General features: G+C 39.4%; 1 protein-coding gene across 4 annotated transcripts in view; it reads right to left on the bottom strand.

Annotated features, from left to right (window-relative positions):
* The window catches only part of FSTL4 (follistatin like 4), a 490949-nt gene that overhangs the window by 344613 nt on the left and 128607 nt on the right, over positions 1–17729 (bottom strand). The window lies entirely within an intron of this gene.

Genomic DNA, 17729 nt, shown 5'->3' with positions numbered 1-17729 from the left:
TTCTTGCAGGAGTTCACCAGAGCCTAAGTTTGGTGATCTTAAGGGCCATGCTGCAAGGTTTGTAAATTCAAGCTTTTGAAAGATTCTTTCCTTGGTTCACATTGGGGATTGATGTGAGGAGCATGCATGTGTACAGGACAGGGATTGCCCCTTGCTAGACTGTAAAATGAAAGATTACACTTTTTAATGGTGTGTTATTGAGGGGTAGAATTTTCAAAAGTGCCTGAATGACTTAGGATCGCCAGTTGCAGTGAAAAATCAATAGGCCCGTAAGCATAAGTGACTTTGGCACTTTTCAAAATCCCACCTGGGGTCAAATATCTGTTTTTAGATACATAAAATTAATCCTCATATTTCCTATGTAGACCCTGAAATACAGCAAAGACTCCACCTACACAACTTATGGCCTTTGCTAATTAAAACTTCATAGACATATTGATGGAGAATATATCGAACAAAATCCAGAAGGAGGATTTTTGTATGATACATTTTAAACAGTCTACTGTAAACTAAAAGAGCAGCAAGGATGCAAAGGAAGCTTTCTCTGCACCCCCTATTTTGTAATAGTAGTGGAGAATACAAACATTGCCGGATAACTGCTCCACTAGAGCTAGTTGAATTATTTACTGTGAATAATATACATTGTGAATTCTGCTCTTTATTCTGTTCATGAATGATTTATGAACCAATCCAGATTTCTACAGCTGTATCAGTTATTCATAAAGTTTCATCTAATAGTATAGTAGACAAATTTTAGCCTGTGAGCTGTTCATAAACTGTTCACTTTGACTATTTGTGAAGTGCGAATTTTCACCTCAGTCACATGATATTGCATCTGCTCTTTGATGGCATGACTGAAGCCTTTTAAAAACGTGAGAACACTGAATGATGACTAACTCACATTTGATACAATTTTTAGATGAATAATCATTTGTGCTAATCTTCGTGCAAATATCAGGCTTCATAAAATTTTTCACAATTACCTATTGACCTTGACAAACTGGAGAATTGGTCTGAAATCAACAGGATGGAAGTCAATAAAGACAAGTGCAAAGTACTACACTTCTTTTACTACTACCCTTAGTCTGAGCCATATGAGGTCAGCTCTTTGAGACCGTCTCCATTCACTCTGTCTTGAAGCAGTTCCTCAGAAACTCCCCCGCTAATCAAATCTTTTAGTATAACATCTATCCATCTAGTTTTGGTCTTCCAAACCTTCTTTTACCCTTCACTTCTAAGTTTAACTCCCTTTCCTATGGATTCCCTCAGCTTTTCTATGTTTGATGTGTTCACACTTCCCCTAATTCATTTGTTCTGAACATGATCCATCCTTGTAACTCCAAGCATCCATCTTAACATTTTCATTTCCACCATATTCAACATCTGCTCCTGTCTCTTCCTCGGTGCCTGCCTTTGGGAATGATACAAAAGTGCAGGCCAAATTACAGTCTTGTAGACCTTCAATTTGATAGGTATTCCATTGCAGTTCATTCCACTCACTTTTCACCATTCAGTCCATGCTTTTCTTGTTCTAATGAAAGTTCGTCATTGAGTTCACCATTACCCTGTACTACTGAATCCAGGTACTTGACCTTGTGTACCTCTTGTAGTGGCTGGAACCCCAGTCTCATTGTCATCCTGCAAGATATCATGAAATCTACAAACCATGTACTCTGTTTTATCTCTGCTGATTTTCATGCCATTACTTTTAAGTATGCACCTCCATCTTTCTAACTCGTCTTCCACTTCCTCATTGATCTTCCCCACAAGCAGTACATCATCTTCAAAAAGCATGTACCAGGGTGCCACGCTCTGGATGTTTTCTGTAAGTGCATTGAGCAACAATATGAATTAAAAGGGGACTTAGTTCTGAGCTATAATGTACTCCAGCTCATACTAGAAATTTTTTAATTTCTCCACCTGACCTTCTAGCTGTGGTTACAGCACCGTCATACATTTCCTGGAGGAGTCTGATACAGTCTGCAGGTGTCTGTTTCATTCATTCTCATACACGACAAAACGACTTTTCTCAGAACATGGTCATAAACCTTCTCAAGATCAATGAATACTATGTGCAGGGTTTTCCTCTTCTATCTAGATTGTTCCACCAGCAATCTCAATGCAAAGATAAAAAGAAAAGGAGTATTTGTGGCACCTTAGAGACTAACAAATTTATTAGAGCATAAGCTTTCGTGAGTGAGCTGTAGCTCATGAAAACTTATGCTCTAATAAATTTGTTAGTCTCTAAGGTGCCACAAGTACTCCTTTTCTTTTTATGAAAACAGACTAACATGGCTGCTACTCTGAAATGCAAAGATAGCATCCATTGTTGAATTGTCTGGCATGAATCCTCACCGATCTTTACTTGTCTTTGTAGTCTTCTATCAATAGCTTCCTCTCAGATCTTCATCATGTGGCTATGACTTTAATGCCACAACAGTTATCTTGTATAGTTCCTTTTCTTTTAAATATTAGTACTAGCGTGCTTTCTCCAGGTATCAAGCATTTTTTCAGTCCCAATGATTAAATTAAGAAGTTGTGCCAAAATGTTCACGCCTATTTGCCCCAGGCACTTCCATTCTTATGCTGGTATGATAGTCGGAAAAACTTCCAAACTGTAAGGGATATAAGGATATTTAAGCACTGGAATAGTCTTCCAAGGAAGGTAGTGGATACCCCTTTACAGGAGATCTTTAAGAACAGGTTAGACAAACACCCGTCAGGAATAGTCTAGGTATACCTGGTCCTGCCTCAGTGCAGGGGCTTGCTTACAGGACCTCTTAAGATCCCTTCCTGCCCTACATTTCTATGATTCTATTCTAGTATTCATGGCTCCAAAAACAGTAGTCAGTTGAACTCACTGCTTTCATACGTGAAAAATATCCAAGAATCATTTAACTTCCTTGCATTTTATTTTATGATTTTATGAGAAAACTTTCAAATGAGTACCTCTCTCTCAAGTTACAAGGTCCACAGCAGGTCTGCAATAGATGACATTTTGGAAGCAGAGATCAACTCAAAGAATATTGTTGCAGATTAACACCATCCAAGTATAAAACTCGGGTAAAAAAATCTGATCCTTTAATTATCCATTTTTTAAAAATTACATGCTCCATTTCCTAATTAAGAAATTTCATTTTCTTCTATACACAGAGAACATGAAACAATGGGTGTTACCATACAGACTGTAACAAGAGTGATCAGGAAAGGTGCTATTAGCAGCAGGAGAGCGGTGTGGCGGGTCCGGGGGTGGGTGGGGGGAAACCTTTTGTAGTGATAATCAAGGTGGGCCATTTCCAGCAGTTTACAAGAACAGTAGGAGGGGAAATAGTTTTACTTTGTATAATGACACATCCACTCCCAGTCTTTATTCAAGCCTAAATTAATTGTATCCAGTATGCAAATTAATTCCAATTCAGCAGTCTCTCGGAGTATGTTTTTGAAGTTTTCTTGCCAAAGAACTGTCACTCCCAGGTCTGCAATCGAGTGACCCAAGAGACCAAAGAGTTCTCCGACTGGTCCTTGAATGTTATAATTCTTGACGTCTGATTTGTGTCCATTTATTCTTTTACGTACAGACTGTCCAGTTTGGCCACGTGTTACAGTCTGTATGGTAACACCCATTGTTTCATGTTCTCTGTGTATAGAAAATCTCTCCACTGTATTTTCCACTGTATGCATCCGATGAAGTGCACTGTAGCTCACGAAAGCTTATGCTCTAATAAATTTGTTAGTCTCTAAGGTGCCACAAGTACTCCTTTTCTTTTTGCGAATACAGACTAACATGGCTGCTACTCTGAAACCTGTCATTTTCTTCTAAAGGCTTGTCTACGTGGGAAGTTAAGCCGAATTAACTAAAGGTGTTAATTTAAAGTGCATTAAATCTCTGTGTGGACATTCTCATTCAGGAGCAAAAGTGGCCTTAGTTCACTTTAGCTTAAATTAATGTTCTTTAATTAAGCACTCCTAAAACTCATACCTGCAGTTAATTCAGCTTAATTTTCCTGAAGGTCCCCATGTAGGCATGCCCTAAAAGTCTAATTTCTGAAGTAGCTCATGAATGAAGCTTTGTCTCTTCCTTTGCAATTATTCTTCCTTGCCAGTCATCTGGAGTTACATCTAAAACAGAAAAAGTACTGGGTTTGTCCCAGAGACTTCAATGTGTCTTCAATATAGGGATCAAGGGAGCGCAATATACCCAAAGTGTGTGCAGTATCACCAGCCCCTAGCGCTGAAAAATCATGAGTTAGACCACGACATTATGAGATTAAAAAATCCTGATTTTTTGGCCTAAAGTAATAAATATGAGGTTCTTTATTTACCTTATGGCTTTTGAGCCTGTAGGGTGCACCACGGTTACATTTTTAAGGATTTCTCCACAACCATGAGGGCTAGAAACTCTCTTTTACGAAAGCTGAGATCCTCACATATTTAGAACACCCCATAAAAATATCTACTATCCCAAGACTCATGATAAAATATCAAGTGTGTGTGTGTGTGTGCGCACGCATGCACACATACATGGTTACATACCACAGATGGAACCATCAAGAGATGCTGTTGGGATCAATGATTCTTACTTGAGCCCTGGAGCAAAAAAATCTTGTGTAGTGGATGTAGGGGAGCAGCAGCCATTGCTCCAGAGCATCCTTTTGAACAAAAGTTACAGAGACAGGTAACTTACAGTTTGGTTATGAATTCTATCAGAAGATTACACAGCTTATTGATATGGACAACATGAGGAAGAGGTAAATTTCAGCCGTTTGTTGAATCTCATCAAGATGGTTTCTTAAAAGAGCAACTGCAGTCAGAACAGTGACTATATATAACTAATACTGTGCAGGTCCACATTGTCTCACTCTTTTCCTTTAGCAAATGCATCCAGCTGGCAAATCAAATGAAGATTTTTCTAACAGGCTGCTTTTCAAACTCAACATGAGATCTGCAAATGAAGCCAGGTTCTTTCTTCCTTGTGCTCATTACCAGTAATAAACATGTTGTAATTTGGTATTAGATAATAATTTTGTTAATACGTACTAAGTAGAATGGAATCCGGATATTTCCCCACATCTACTTTGGTTCCAAAAGGAGCTTGATTTGTCAACAAAGAAAAGAAGATATGTGTAGAATACTCACATAAATCAAGGCATTGTGGAAGAACTTTTCATTTTTACATAGTCACTTTTATGGCTTTAACTACACTTTAACCTCAGCAACACTTCATAATGATTATCTCCCAGTTAGCATAGCATGTAGAAGACTGCCAACAGAATTATGTACAGCATCACTCTAGTTTTGCCTTGGATGCTTAGGTTAGATGGAATTATTTTGAGGCAACTCCTGCAGTGGTGATAATTGTTGGGTACAGTATTTTACAGGATAAATGACAACCTGAAAAACTGAAACATGAAAGGAACATAAGAGTTGTCATACTGAACCATTACACTACATTACCAAATCCAGTATCCTGTCTCCCACTGTGGACAATACATGATGCTTTAGAACAAAGTGAAAAATTCACACACGCTCTCCCAAAAGCACCTTGCCAATTGTGGGATTCCTCCCTGAATCCAAACCTATCGGTTTATTCCCTGATCATGACAATTACTTACACTTATCTCTTCCTGCATATATTAAATGATGTACTGACCCTAACATTGTACAACTCTTTCTAAAAACCACCTATAAAGCATTAGAACTTACTGAGTCACCTTGCTGGTATGGAATGTGCCATGCAGCTTCAGCACTAAATGTAAATACATCTCATTAGTGCTGATTTTTTCTGAACATAGTTAATCTCCTTTGATCCTTGAATTAGCCCTACCACTGTGTATGTGTACTTTGTTTAAATTCCAGTAATGGCTTCCACTGATTGATTGTGACCAAACCACAGCTAATATTTTGCCGTGTTTAAAAATACTATGACACTGACAGATAGCAGGAAAGCACTTTCAAATGCTCACAAGGAAAGAAACATGAGCTTTTCTTCCTTTTGATGCTAGGATGTCTTGAATATTAGTGCTGAGCTCGCTGACTTTGCAGGAGATTGGCAAAATGTGCCTTTTGAGATAGATTAGAGACTTCAGCTTCACTTTGCCTATTAATCTCAGCAAGCACCCGCTGCTTTGTATATTACATACACTACGGATTATCCCACAATATAATCCCAAACCTTCTAAGTTCATTGTAGACAGGCTGTCTTCTACTACGATACTGCTGTAGTGTTTTGTGTAACACGGGTACAGGTGCATAGTGATAAACATTAGCCTGCTGTACAAAGGATGCAGTGGGAGGAGATGAATGATGCGAGACATATGCACAGTGCAAGAACTTTCCTATTGATGATTCGAGGCAGGGGGTAAAGTAGGGGAGGAGAAAGGAATGTCCTGTTGATCACACATTACTGCTTTTTTGCAAAGAAACAGTGCACACTGGGCTAACAAAATGCTACAGACTGTGGCATACATTTTACTCAGCTGGGGGCCTGGCTTTTGGGGTTGTGAAATACGAGCCCCAGTCTTAGTGATCTCCTGACACATAGCAGAGATCCAGCCATGCTCCCTGGAGGAAGGGGTTCTTTTCCCCACAGTGCAGCAGGGGACAGGACTTGGCCCTGAGTGAACACAGTTATCAGTGGGGATAGGTGAACTGGTTCAGGGGAAGTAAGAACCATCATTCTCTATAAAAATCTTTGTCCAAACTCAAAGTTAATTCAGGGGGTTGTTTATTTAAATCATTTACAAAAGTACCCACCACTGAAATGACACCTGGGAGAAGGGAGAGGAGGAAGGACATCGAAATAATATCATTGTTTAGAGATAATTCACAGGCTCAGTGGTTATCTACATCAATGCCCACTACCAGCTTTCAGCCTTCAACCCCTGCGTATAAGGTAACAACTGGAAACAGGGAGCTAAGTGTGCATGTAAAAAATTGACCCAAACAGGACAGACTTCCCCTGAGTTTGGAAAACTGCCACAGGCGGGACTGGTTTCAGTGATTTCTGTAGCAGTCTTGAGTGCCTCGCATTTTCCCACACTAGCTGCTAAACTATTTTCAACAGCAGTTCAGGAGGGCCCTTTCTGACAAATACTGTAGAAGAGGCTTGAGAACAAACTCTGGGACAACGGCCCAACCAATGATAAGACACTGTCCTTTTGGGTTCAGAATGAACCTTGAAGGAGCCCGAAAGGACAACCCAGCTGATATAAATTGTTTTGGAAGGATATAGAATGAGATTTTCCAAAGAGCTCCAAACTGGCGTACCTGCACCCATTGTGGTCAATGAGACTTTTATCATTCAGTGGGAGCAGAGTTAGGCCAATACTGAGTGCTTTTCAAAGTCCTGTGCATAGACTTTAATAGAGTAAAAGAATCTGGCAGGTACCTTAATCCCAGGTTCGCAAATGCTTGGTTGGATACACCATTTGTTTTCCTCAGCCATTTGCATCCACGTTCAGTCCAGAACCAGAAGTTTGTATGAAAGCCCACCCAATTTGCAGACTTAAAAGACAAGACAAAGCCCCATCTTGTAAACCCCTCTTATACTTATAAGAATGCGACTCTGCTAATTTAACAAGACCTAAACTTGCTCCCATTAAAGTCAATGGGAGTTTTGCCACTGACGTAAACAGAATGGATTCACCTTGCTAACACACCTGACTGTATTGCATTCTATGAATTATAATCCAGTAAAACAAACTCTAAACACATTAGTGTTCTACAAAAAACAACAATAGCCAGGAAAATTAATATTAAGGAAGATAATCCATTCTTACCTCAGACAAGGGGGCTTTTTTATTAATTGGTTTTGTTGTTGATTTTGTTTTTTTTACACACCATCCTAAATTAAACACAAAAGTGAGAGCCTTGAATTTTAATTACCTCGCTATGATTTATTTATGTCACAATCTCAATGCGAGTTAAACAAAAGGGTTGTTAATGCATTTAATGTACTTGAATGTTAAAAGAACAACATTTAAAAAAGAGAAAAGGAAAAGAAAAAAACGAAATAAACAAAAACCCTGCAGCTTCTCTGTGAGGTTATAAAATACATAAAATTTACTTAAGAGACCAGATAGCTCCACGTCTGTGTTACAGTCCCTCAGTTAAAAGAAAAGGAGTACTTGTGGCACCTTAGAGACAAACCAATTTATTTGAGCATAAGCTTTCGTGAGCTACAGCTCACTTCATCGGATGCACACTGTGGAAAGTGTAGAAGATCTTTTTATACACACAAAGCATGAAAAAATACCTCCCCCCACCCCACTCTCCTGCTGGTAATAGCTTATCTAAAGTGACCACTCTCCTTACAATGTGTATGATAATCAAGGTGGGCCATTTCCAATGTTTATAACATTCATAAACCAGTCGGAAAACACTTCAATCTCTCTGGTCACGCGATTACAGACATGAAAGTTGCGATATTACAACAAAAAAACTTCAAATCCAGACTCCAGCGAGAAACTGTTGAATTGGAATTCATTTGCAAATTGGATACAATTAACTTAGGCTTGAATAGAGACTGGGAGTGGCTAAGTCATTATACAAGGTAACCTATTTCCCCTTGTTTTTTCCTACCCCCCCCCCACCTCCTCAGACGTTCTTGTTAAACCCTGGATTTGTGCTGGAAATGGCCCACCTTGATTATCATACACATTGTAAAGAGAGTGATCACTTTAGATAAGCTATTACCAGCAGGAGAGTGGGGTGGGGGGAGGTATTTTTTCATGGTTTGTGTGTATAAAAATATCTTCTACACTTTCCACAAGGATGCATCCAATGAAGTGAGCTGTAGCTCACGAAAGCTTATGCTCAAATAAATTGGTTAGTCTCTAAGGTGCCACAAGTCCTCCTTTTCTTTTTGCGAATACAGACTAACATGGCTGCTACTCTGAAACCAGTCCCTCAGTTAAATGTGTCTCTAAGCAGATCTCTAGTGTATTGCACCCACTGAAAAAAAGTTTTACAGTTGAATTATTTCACAGACTTTTGTTTATCTGACAGGTCGTAATGGGTTAAATAGACATTCTGATCTCATATTTTTATAAGTGGGTCTGGACTAGTATATCCCAGATATATTCTATAGGTGCATATCTAAATGTGCCTGATGTCTAAAATAGTAATGTATGTACAATATTAAGGAAAATCACAATTTGAAAAAAATTACTTAAGACCATTTCATAGTCAATTTACAAAACAATTAATCAGGCCACATTGTAAATAAATGTTTACAAATATATGCATTTTAAAATGTACCAGGATTAATATGCATCTAAAACCACATGCTATATGATCTATCTATAGTGCTATAAACATGCATGGTATTTTCCAGACAAAATTGCTAAGCCCTTATGTGAAGAAGCTTATTCCATAAAGGCCTATCAGTTTTATGTAGACTCAGTTGTAGGGACCACTGGGATTACTCACATCTGTAAGTCACTGTAACAATACACGATGTTAAGCATGTGCATAAGTCCTTAAAAGACTGGGCCTAAGCTGCAGATCTTATGATTGGAAGGGACCCTTGCCTCTCCAAGGAAACCAGTGATATCAGTAGAACTCCATCTGGGCTCAAGGGTCTCCCTATATGGATCTGGTTACAGAGTTGAAGCATGAGATGTCCATTCTGCAGAGATTTATTTACTGCTATGTAAATTTGTAGTTTTTAAAAAAATATTAAAAGATGGAAGAGTATCCGAAATGAAGGGCAGAACAGAGCTGTGCAAAATATTTACCTTGAATCTCAAAATCACTTCCCAAATCCAACATGTATTCAGTTCATGTGTCCCAGCCCATCCTCACAAAAGCTTGCCAAGCAGGGGCTGAGCTTGTTCACACAGCTAGTGAACTTTCCTTATTCGAACCAGCCTCCCTTGCTCCTTAAAACATCCAACTCTTCCCATTGGAAGCCCCAGGGCACGCCAACCCTAAGACACCTAAGACAAGAGAAGGGTGGTCGCAGGGGCTAGGCTAGAGGGCCCAGATGTGTGGGGTGAGGAAAGAGAATTCATCTCCACCTCACATGACATGAACCCTGCACAATTTGCACAGCCCTAATATAAATTATTGATAGCTTCCCTGAAATCCCTTTCTACTAAATTGCGTTCCTTCCTCCAGTGAAATTTCCCATAGTACCTTCTCCCCACCCCCTCATTGCTCTCTTCCTGCATCCAATTATTTCCCACCTGAAACTCTCTGCTATCTCTATATTATCCCCAACTTTTGCCTGAGATTTCCCAACATCAAGCACTTTGAATGATATCAGCAATGATAGACTTCATCCAATTACCTATTGTGAGCAGTTTGTACTTTACTCCTACAGATCAGCTAATGCACTGAAAAAAATCAGTAATATTTTATTAAAATGATCATGCCTGAGGAGCTATTGAAATCAATACACTATGGAGTAGAACTTACCATTTATTTTTAAATTATAACCTTTTATTTCAGTGGCAAGTTTGTAACATTTCAAATAAATCTTTACTATTGAAAAATGTTTGCACTGTAACCAGATACAAATATCACAGACTTTTGCACAATACTAATACACGTTATTAACATGAATGGAGATAGCTTTACTAACCCTTGTGCAGAATTCAAGCATGATAATAGCGCAGAAACTTAATATTTATATAGTGCTATAAATGTTCTACACGCTTTACAAACATTTGCTAATTAATACATTTTAAAATAGGTACTAACTCAATAAACAGTAACCACAAAGTAGCATAAATATGATATATGTGTGGATTTGTTTTTGCAGAAAGCATATGCCACCTGTATAGTATATTAAAAATGTATTAAATGTGTTTACTGTTACTTTAAGGAAAGGATATACTGAGCAAAATCCTGTCTCTACTGAACTCAGTGGCAGAACTTCCACTGACTTCAACGTGGTTAGGATTTCACCCGTTGTCTTTTGATTGTCCTCACATAATTCTCATTTGTAGTATGAGGAGTCATATGGATACATTGAAGGCTCAGTTGATGCTACTGACTTCAGAACAAAGATTCTTGATTTCTAATGGCAAATCAGGACTTCTGGGCTCGTACATGATGTTGCCGATACAGGAGTGCAATACCCACAAGAGCTGTTGCTTATTGCAACTGAAGCAGAACGCCAACCCTCTTTCGGGCCACCCAACCCTACCAGTGAATGTAGACACACAATGTTTCAGTTTCTTTTACTTATCTCCATATTCACACAGCATTCTAGATACGCACAGCATATTCTGACATCTAACCTTCCTGCCAGCAGTTGTACAAGAAGCTATGTTTCAAACCATTGCAAGTCATTTTGAAACTACTCTGTAAATGGGCGACCAGTGCTAAGTAACAACCTAGACTCTATCAGGTTACTTCAGAGCAAGCTGAGTTTAGACTTTTGAAAACATGATATCGGTACACAACCAAAGTTGTTTATTGCTACACTTCTGTGTGCTAGCCAGCATGCGAGCACATTTAGCCAACTAAGTGCATTACTTTACTTTATAAAAACAGATCTTGACTGACATTCGTGTTGACTTAAACTTGCAAGGACACTGTACAAAATACCTTCGTTAAAAATATGTAGCATTGGTTTTAAGCATAAGGAAATTCTGAAGGCAGTCGTTCTGTTTTCTCTATAGTGTGTTGGTCTCTCAGGGAAGAAAACTATTTTGGCTCTCAAAAATACATCTATGTGGGACACAGAGTTCATGTTTCTGAACCATGCTGTCCTTTCTAATTCTAGACTTGAAGTTTTCTACACAGACCTAGCAGCAAAGTGTTTTTTTCCCCTTCAGAGGAAATAACCACACTAACCAAAAATAACTTGGGAGCTTCAGATGTAAAAGCTGTCTTAATGGTTAGGATACAAGTTATATGGTCACAGCGCAAATTACATTATGCATCCCCTGACTGCACACACTGAGATTATGACTGCTCACTGCACTCAACACACAGATGGTCACAAGGGATCACTAAAAGCAAATTCTGGCCCTGTCTATCATCCATAATTCAAGAGAAATCAGGGTTAAAAAAAGTGCATGAGCAATCGACATAATTTATATGCTGCCATTGGGAGAGCTGGCAGTCTCCCGCATCATAAAGTTTAAATAACGGTAGTTTTAACACCAGATGTACCCACAGCTGTCCTGAATGTAATACCATTAGCTCCATTACTGCATGAAGTAATACTTTTCTTGGTTCAGTATCCCCAGGAAAACATCACACCTGTCAGCCTTACTTCACAAACAGCTGACTTAATGCAAGATTTTACCAGTAACTTTTCAAAACTAATCAGTCAAATACAGACAAAAGAAAGTACTCAGAAGGAAAAAAAAAACCCTGAAAAATTTTATGAAACAATGGTTAGAAAGGATGTTTCATGTAAAATTAAAGGGGGAAAAGGGAAGGAAAGAGCACTGGGCATCTTTGATGAAAAAATTACAAGACAGTCTTCTGTAGATGGCACACAAATTCGGAAAGGATCTCCATTTACATGAGCCCTTTTTGATTTTTGATCATCTGGACATTGTCTCCTGAGAGGGGCCATTTCCCTGCTGCTGTAAATGGACCCCTCCCCCACATACCAATTTCTTCAGACATGACTTTACTCAAAAGGTGGTCAAATGAGTTCAATTAGGAAGAATGAAGGTGATCATTGATTTGTTCAATCTAAATTAGCTATAGGCACAGTGCTTCAGTTTCAAAGTCTGACTGAAACCATAGATGGTTAGGTCCACAGATGTTCAGAAGAGTATTTTTTCCCAAAATCAGAGAATTTTAAGCAAAACTTTTAACACTGAAAAAGCAAAACTTACCATTAAATGGAATTCTTTGGACATAACTCGTCCAGATGGAAAAGAATTGGAAGTAGAACTACAAGAGGCAACATTTGAGATTGTAAATTAGCCTTTAGTAAAGCATTCTTCACCTTCACTATCCCACTGCATTGACCATGGAAAAACTATATACACAACCACAAGGAGAATGCAGCTGATATGATACATGGATGTGGAATCAAATTTGTGCTTATACATTAAACAGTCACCAAGGCAGGCCTACTTTCTGACATTCTGAAATGGCTGCTGCTGCTGATCTGAACCCTGGCTTTGGAAAGAACCATTGCAAGATGCCAAGCAAATCCTGGAGGTCTGGAGTGCCCTCAACTCTCATTGCAGTTGTTGGGTGTTGATGAGAATTGTTGTCCCCGTCAATTGCTCAGCAACTTGCAAACTCAGGCCTCATCTGTTTCGGAAGGAAAGGGTACATTCATTTGTGATTTCTCTTTCCCCTTCCAATAGCGAGAGAAGAATTTAAATCAGGTCTCTCCATAGTCTGCCTACACACCTGAACCCATGTACACAAAGAGGCGAACATTTTTCCTTTCATGTTTAATGGACACTATCCTTGGCTGTCAAAATCTTTTTTGGCTCTTGGCCTGCAAGAACTGAAAAAGAAGCAAGAGGCAGATGAATTACTGAGTCAACTCATGACTCACTGGAAAGAATGCTGGACAAAACAGACTAAGAAAGAAATTGCTATAAAACCATGTTGGGCAGTTTCCAGGGGTCTTACCATAAACCAAGTTTCGTTGTGAAAAGGGACCAGCCTGGTTATTCCTGCATCACTGCAACAGGAAATCCTTGACAGACCGCATGAAGGACACCAAGGCATCACAAAATGTGGGGAGAGCACTAAACAGTCTGTTCGGTGACCTGGGCTGAACAAACGGCAACTGAAAGTTGAGAAATGATATATTTGTGCTCACATGAGAACCAGTCCATCAGAACAGTTACTACCATCTTCTCTAACAGGCAGATCATGGCAGAAAGTCAGGATTGATCTTTTCTGTCTAGATTACACAACCAATCTTTGGTGACTGATTATTTCTCATGATTCACTGAAGTTGTCAGGCAGCTCAACACAACATCAAGTACAGCTGTGGAGAGGATAAAACCTATCTTTGTCCATTTGGGGATTCCACAGCAAATCAACTCTGACAGTGATCCTCAAGTTTCATACAACACATTTAAGAGATTTGCAGATAACTATGGTTTCACTTGGGTCACATCCTGCCCATAGATCCTTCAGAGTAAATGGTGAAGCAGAATGTACAGTAAAGACAATAAAACAACTTCTTTCAAAATCCTCAGATCCTCATCTTTCCCTGTTGGAATACCAATCAACACCTCTAGCAAATGAATTCAGCTCTGCAAAACTGTTGATAGGAAGGAAGTTGCGGTCCACTATCCTAACCATCCCTTCCAGATGGCTTCCCGAGACCACAGGAGAAGGAAGATCAATATAAAAGCCACCAGAAAAGGGACTTTGACAGGTGCCATAGAGTCAAATCCTTGGGAGTACTGAATCCAGGAGATCACGTTTGGGTGAGAGATTCTCAAGAAAAGTGGACAGTGCCAGGACACCTTGATCCTACTTGGTTAGTGTGCCAGCAGGAATCATTCATCAGAACCAGAGTCATCTTGTGTCAGCAGGTAGCTCTCCAGTTCACAATGATCTCTACCAAGAGACTGAACCTGTGAACAGCACCCCATCTGCTCACATAAAACTGCTCACAGGTCCTACTGCTCCTCTCTGCAAGGACAGAACTAGTAAAATAAAAATTGCCTCCTGCATTCCCGGAGGATTACATAAGATCTTGAGAATTCAAGAAAGTCAGAGACTAGTCGCCAAATGTCTTAAAAGGGCAGAATAAATCCCTGACGAAAGACCAAAGGTTCAGGCAGTCTACACAGTCCTTCATGGCGCTGTTTATTCGTGTTAATATTTTATTCTTGTTATATGTTGTTTAATATAAAATTTGGATAAAGGTTTTATTACCCTTCCCCTTTCAGAAAGGGATGTGGTGTTAGTTGTGAATGTTTACATTACAAAATGCTGCCTTCAGGGGGCATAAAGCAAGGAGGTACGGGACTGTGTAAACAGAATAAAGTCAGTCTTGCATTCACTCCAACTATGGTGTGCTGGGTCTCTGTAATCTCTACACCTGCTGGGGGATTTTTTCACTATTGACCCAGAGGAAAGAGTCCCACATAGTAAGTCACCAGGAGTCCTTGAAGTACTTTGATTCCCCTTGGATATCTCCCTTCCAAGTATAAACTAGCCTCAACCTTACATAGCTTATTACATTTGACACGATCACAACCCAAAGTGGCATAGCTGTAGGTATTCCTCTAGTAAGACTTGTTATATGGATGAGTCATTTAACACAAACTTGTCTCGGCTTCATTTTGGATTTTTTTCTATTTGAGGAGATATCAGGGGCACAGAAAAGAGAATACTCATTATCTGTCCATTCCAAAAGTTTTACATCTTCATTCCCACCCCCTTTCTACTTCCTTCTGCCTTTAAAATATTACATGCAACCCTCCCCCCCTTTCACGAACATGGTGTCACGGTTCAGGTGAAAGTTGCAGCTGCGATCTCTCTCCAGGGGTACTCTTTCCAAGAGACAGGACTCAACCTGCACTTCCTCGAGAGTGGACCCCATGGTTCACCCCACTTTAGACGGGATCACCAAGCTACAAAACCTTCTGTTTTGCTAACTGTAATCTCATGGCTACAGGGCCCTCTCAAGTCAGACCCCTCAGGTGACAGGCCTCACTACCTTGACCTCTCTCTGAGTGGAACCACATACAGCACTACCGTCTCTGTCCAACTGCTGTCTGCATACAGCCCCCAGACTATTGGGGAAAAAACAACAAAAAACCCCGCCATCTCTTTATAGAGACTGTTTAGTGTCCTTTTGATCGTGTCCCCTCAGCTTTGGAAAACTGACTGTGTATTTCTGGCTGGTGTCTGGAAATATCATCTTCCCAGTTAATGTTCTAGCTTTTGCTCCCTGAACACACTTGTTATTTATCCAAAGATGTCTTATATCTGGCCATTGTTTAGTTTCCTACTTGTTCTTCGTAACAACCCCCTTTTGGGGTAACTCCCTGTACTCAGGCAGAACAACATCAAGCAGCTAAACCAAGGCATATATAATATTTCCCATACTCCACACATGGATACAACTAGATCATATAACAGAAATGCATTTAGCCCCTATCCTTACTGAAACAAAATGTTAAACTAAATGAAACATGACAAACAATGGAATATAGCCTTTTGGAAATGTCAGATTCAAGTTTTGTGACCCATAATGTTTAGCGGCAATAAATGGTCAATCATAAATGCTTAGTGCCTTCAGGATGCTTTATTAACTAAATGAGATGCATTTCTCATTCCAATCCATGTAGAGATTTCTTGAAGATTTGAAGTATTTTCTCCTCCTGATGGGTACATAACTTGAGTGCCACTTCACTGGACTTGAGTGCTGCTTCACATACCTGGTACAGAAGACAAGACGCATATGGGGTCCTGCCCCGGGTACCACATTCACTTTGAACTTCAGTATTTCAAAACGAACGCTGCAGTAGCATTCAATAGCAAAGGGGATAATAGAACGAATGACAGCTGGGCATTCAAGTCAAAGGGAGAATGCATTGCCACGTCTCTATTATAATCAGTGTGCCTCTATACTTTACAGAACCCAAAGCTGTGATTCTTCAGATTACACAGAGAAGTCAAACTATCCACTTGTTCAAAAGGACAACACAATAAAACGACCATTTTTTCTGCTAATGAATAACTTGCAAGATTGAAATAAAGATATACTCTCCAGCAGCTAAGAGGTTCTGCACAAGAAAAATGTCCTCAAAGAGCTGATACTGGTAAAAGCTTCAATGTTAACAAAGGGACAGATAGGCTGATTTTGATGTTTTTGCTTTTTGTACTCAATTTTAAAAATTTTCAACATTGGGCTAATTAAAACCAAATTCTGTCTCATACACCCACACATCGCCAATGAATTCCTATGCACTTGGTACCTAGTGCAACTAGTAAAACTCCATATAGGCTGATGTCTAGTCACCCAGAAAGTGGGGTGATGTACAGTTACCGAGAAACACAGGAACATTTGAGGGTGATTTTGGACAGCAGTATCCATAAAATGAAGTTCTCTCTCCTTCCAGGGAACCCTGGCATTGACTGGCCACCAACCATCCAGATACTACCGAGCCATAGCAGCCTATCTTCTGACTGATTGGTATCCCCTCCAGTATTTCTGGGCACTGTTGCAACATTCCCAATCTTTTCTTCAGAAATACATATTTCATTATATGAGTGGCAGAAATCATATACGGAGTATTTATATCGCACAGAGATGTTCATAACTAAGAATTTTGTAAGAAGCTGGTTATTTATTATATCCCTTGGTCAGCTGTGAATAATGCATTAAGCAGAATTTCATTACACAAGTATATTTTCCAAGGGTACAAAACAGAGAGAAGCCCCCAGGGGGTCTTATACGCCAGGTGAGTAATAATTAAAACATAATAAAATAGCTTGTAAAATTATTTCCCCACTCAACAAGGAAAAAAAGTGATTGATATTTCTGTCTGTTTTTGAGGCCGTTAAGTCATGTAAGAGCAACATTCTAATTTGGACAAAAGGGTTGTAGGCTGATTTGCAAATTTAATGCAACTTATTGGGGCTGTGACATGCTACCGTTCTTTTGCTTTTTGACTACCCATATACAAAATCAGTTATTTTCTTGAATTTTTATTAATTTGATCCTGGCTGAAACTTTGTCATTGTTGAGAGCACATATCGCAAACATCAGTGTGAGAGAAAAATTATATATCTTTTCTCCAGGCATTCCCCCATTCCCCAAACAC

The sequence above is a fragment of the Chelonia mydas genome, chromosome 8 (assembly GCF_015237465.2).
Source record: "Chelonia mydas isolate rCheMyd1 chromosome 8, rCheMyd1.pri.v2, whole genome shotgun sequence".
Classification (NCBI taxonomy): Eukaryota; Metazoa; Chordata; order Testudines; family Cheloniidae; genus Chelonia; species Chelonia mydas.
Note: the sequence above shows the minus strand (reverse complement) of the source record. Positions and strands in the feature narration are given on the sequence as shown.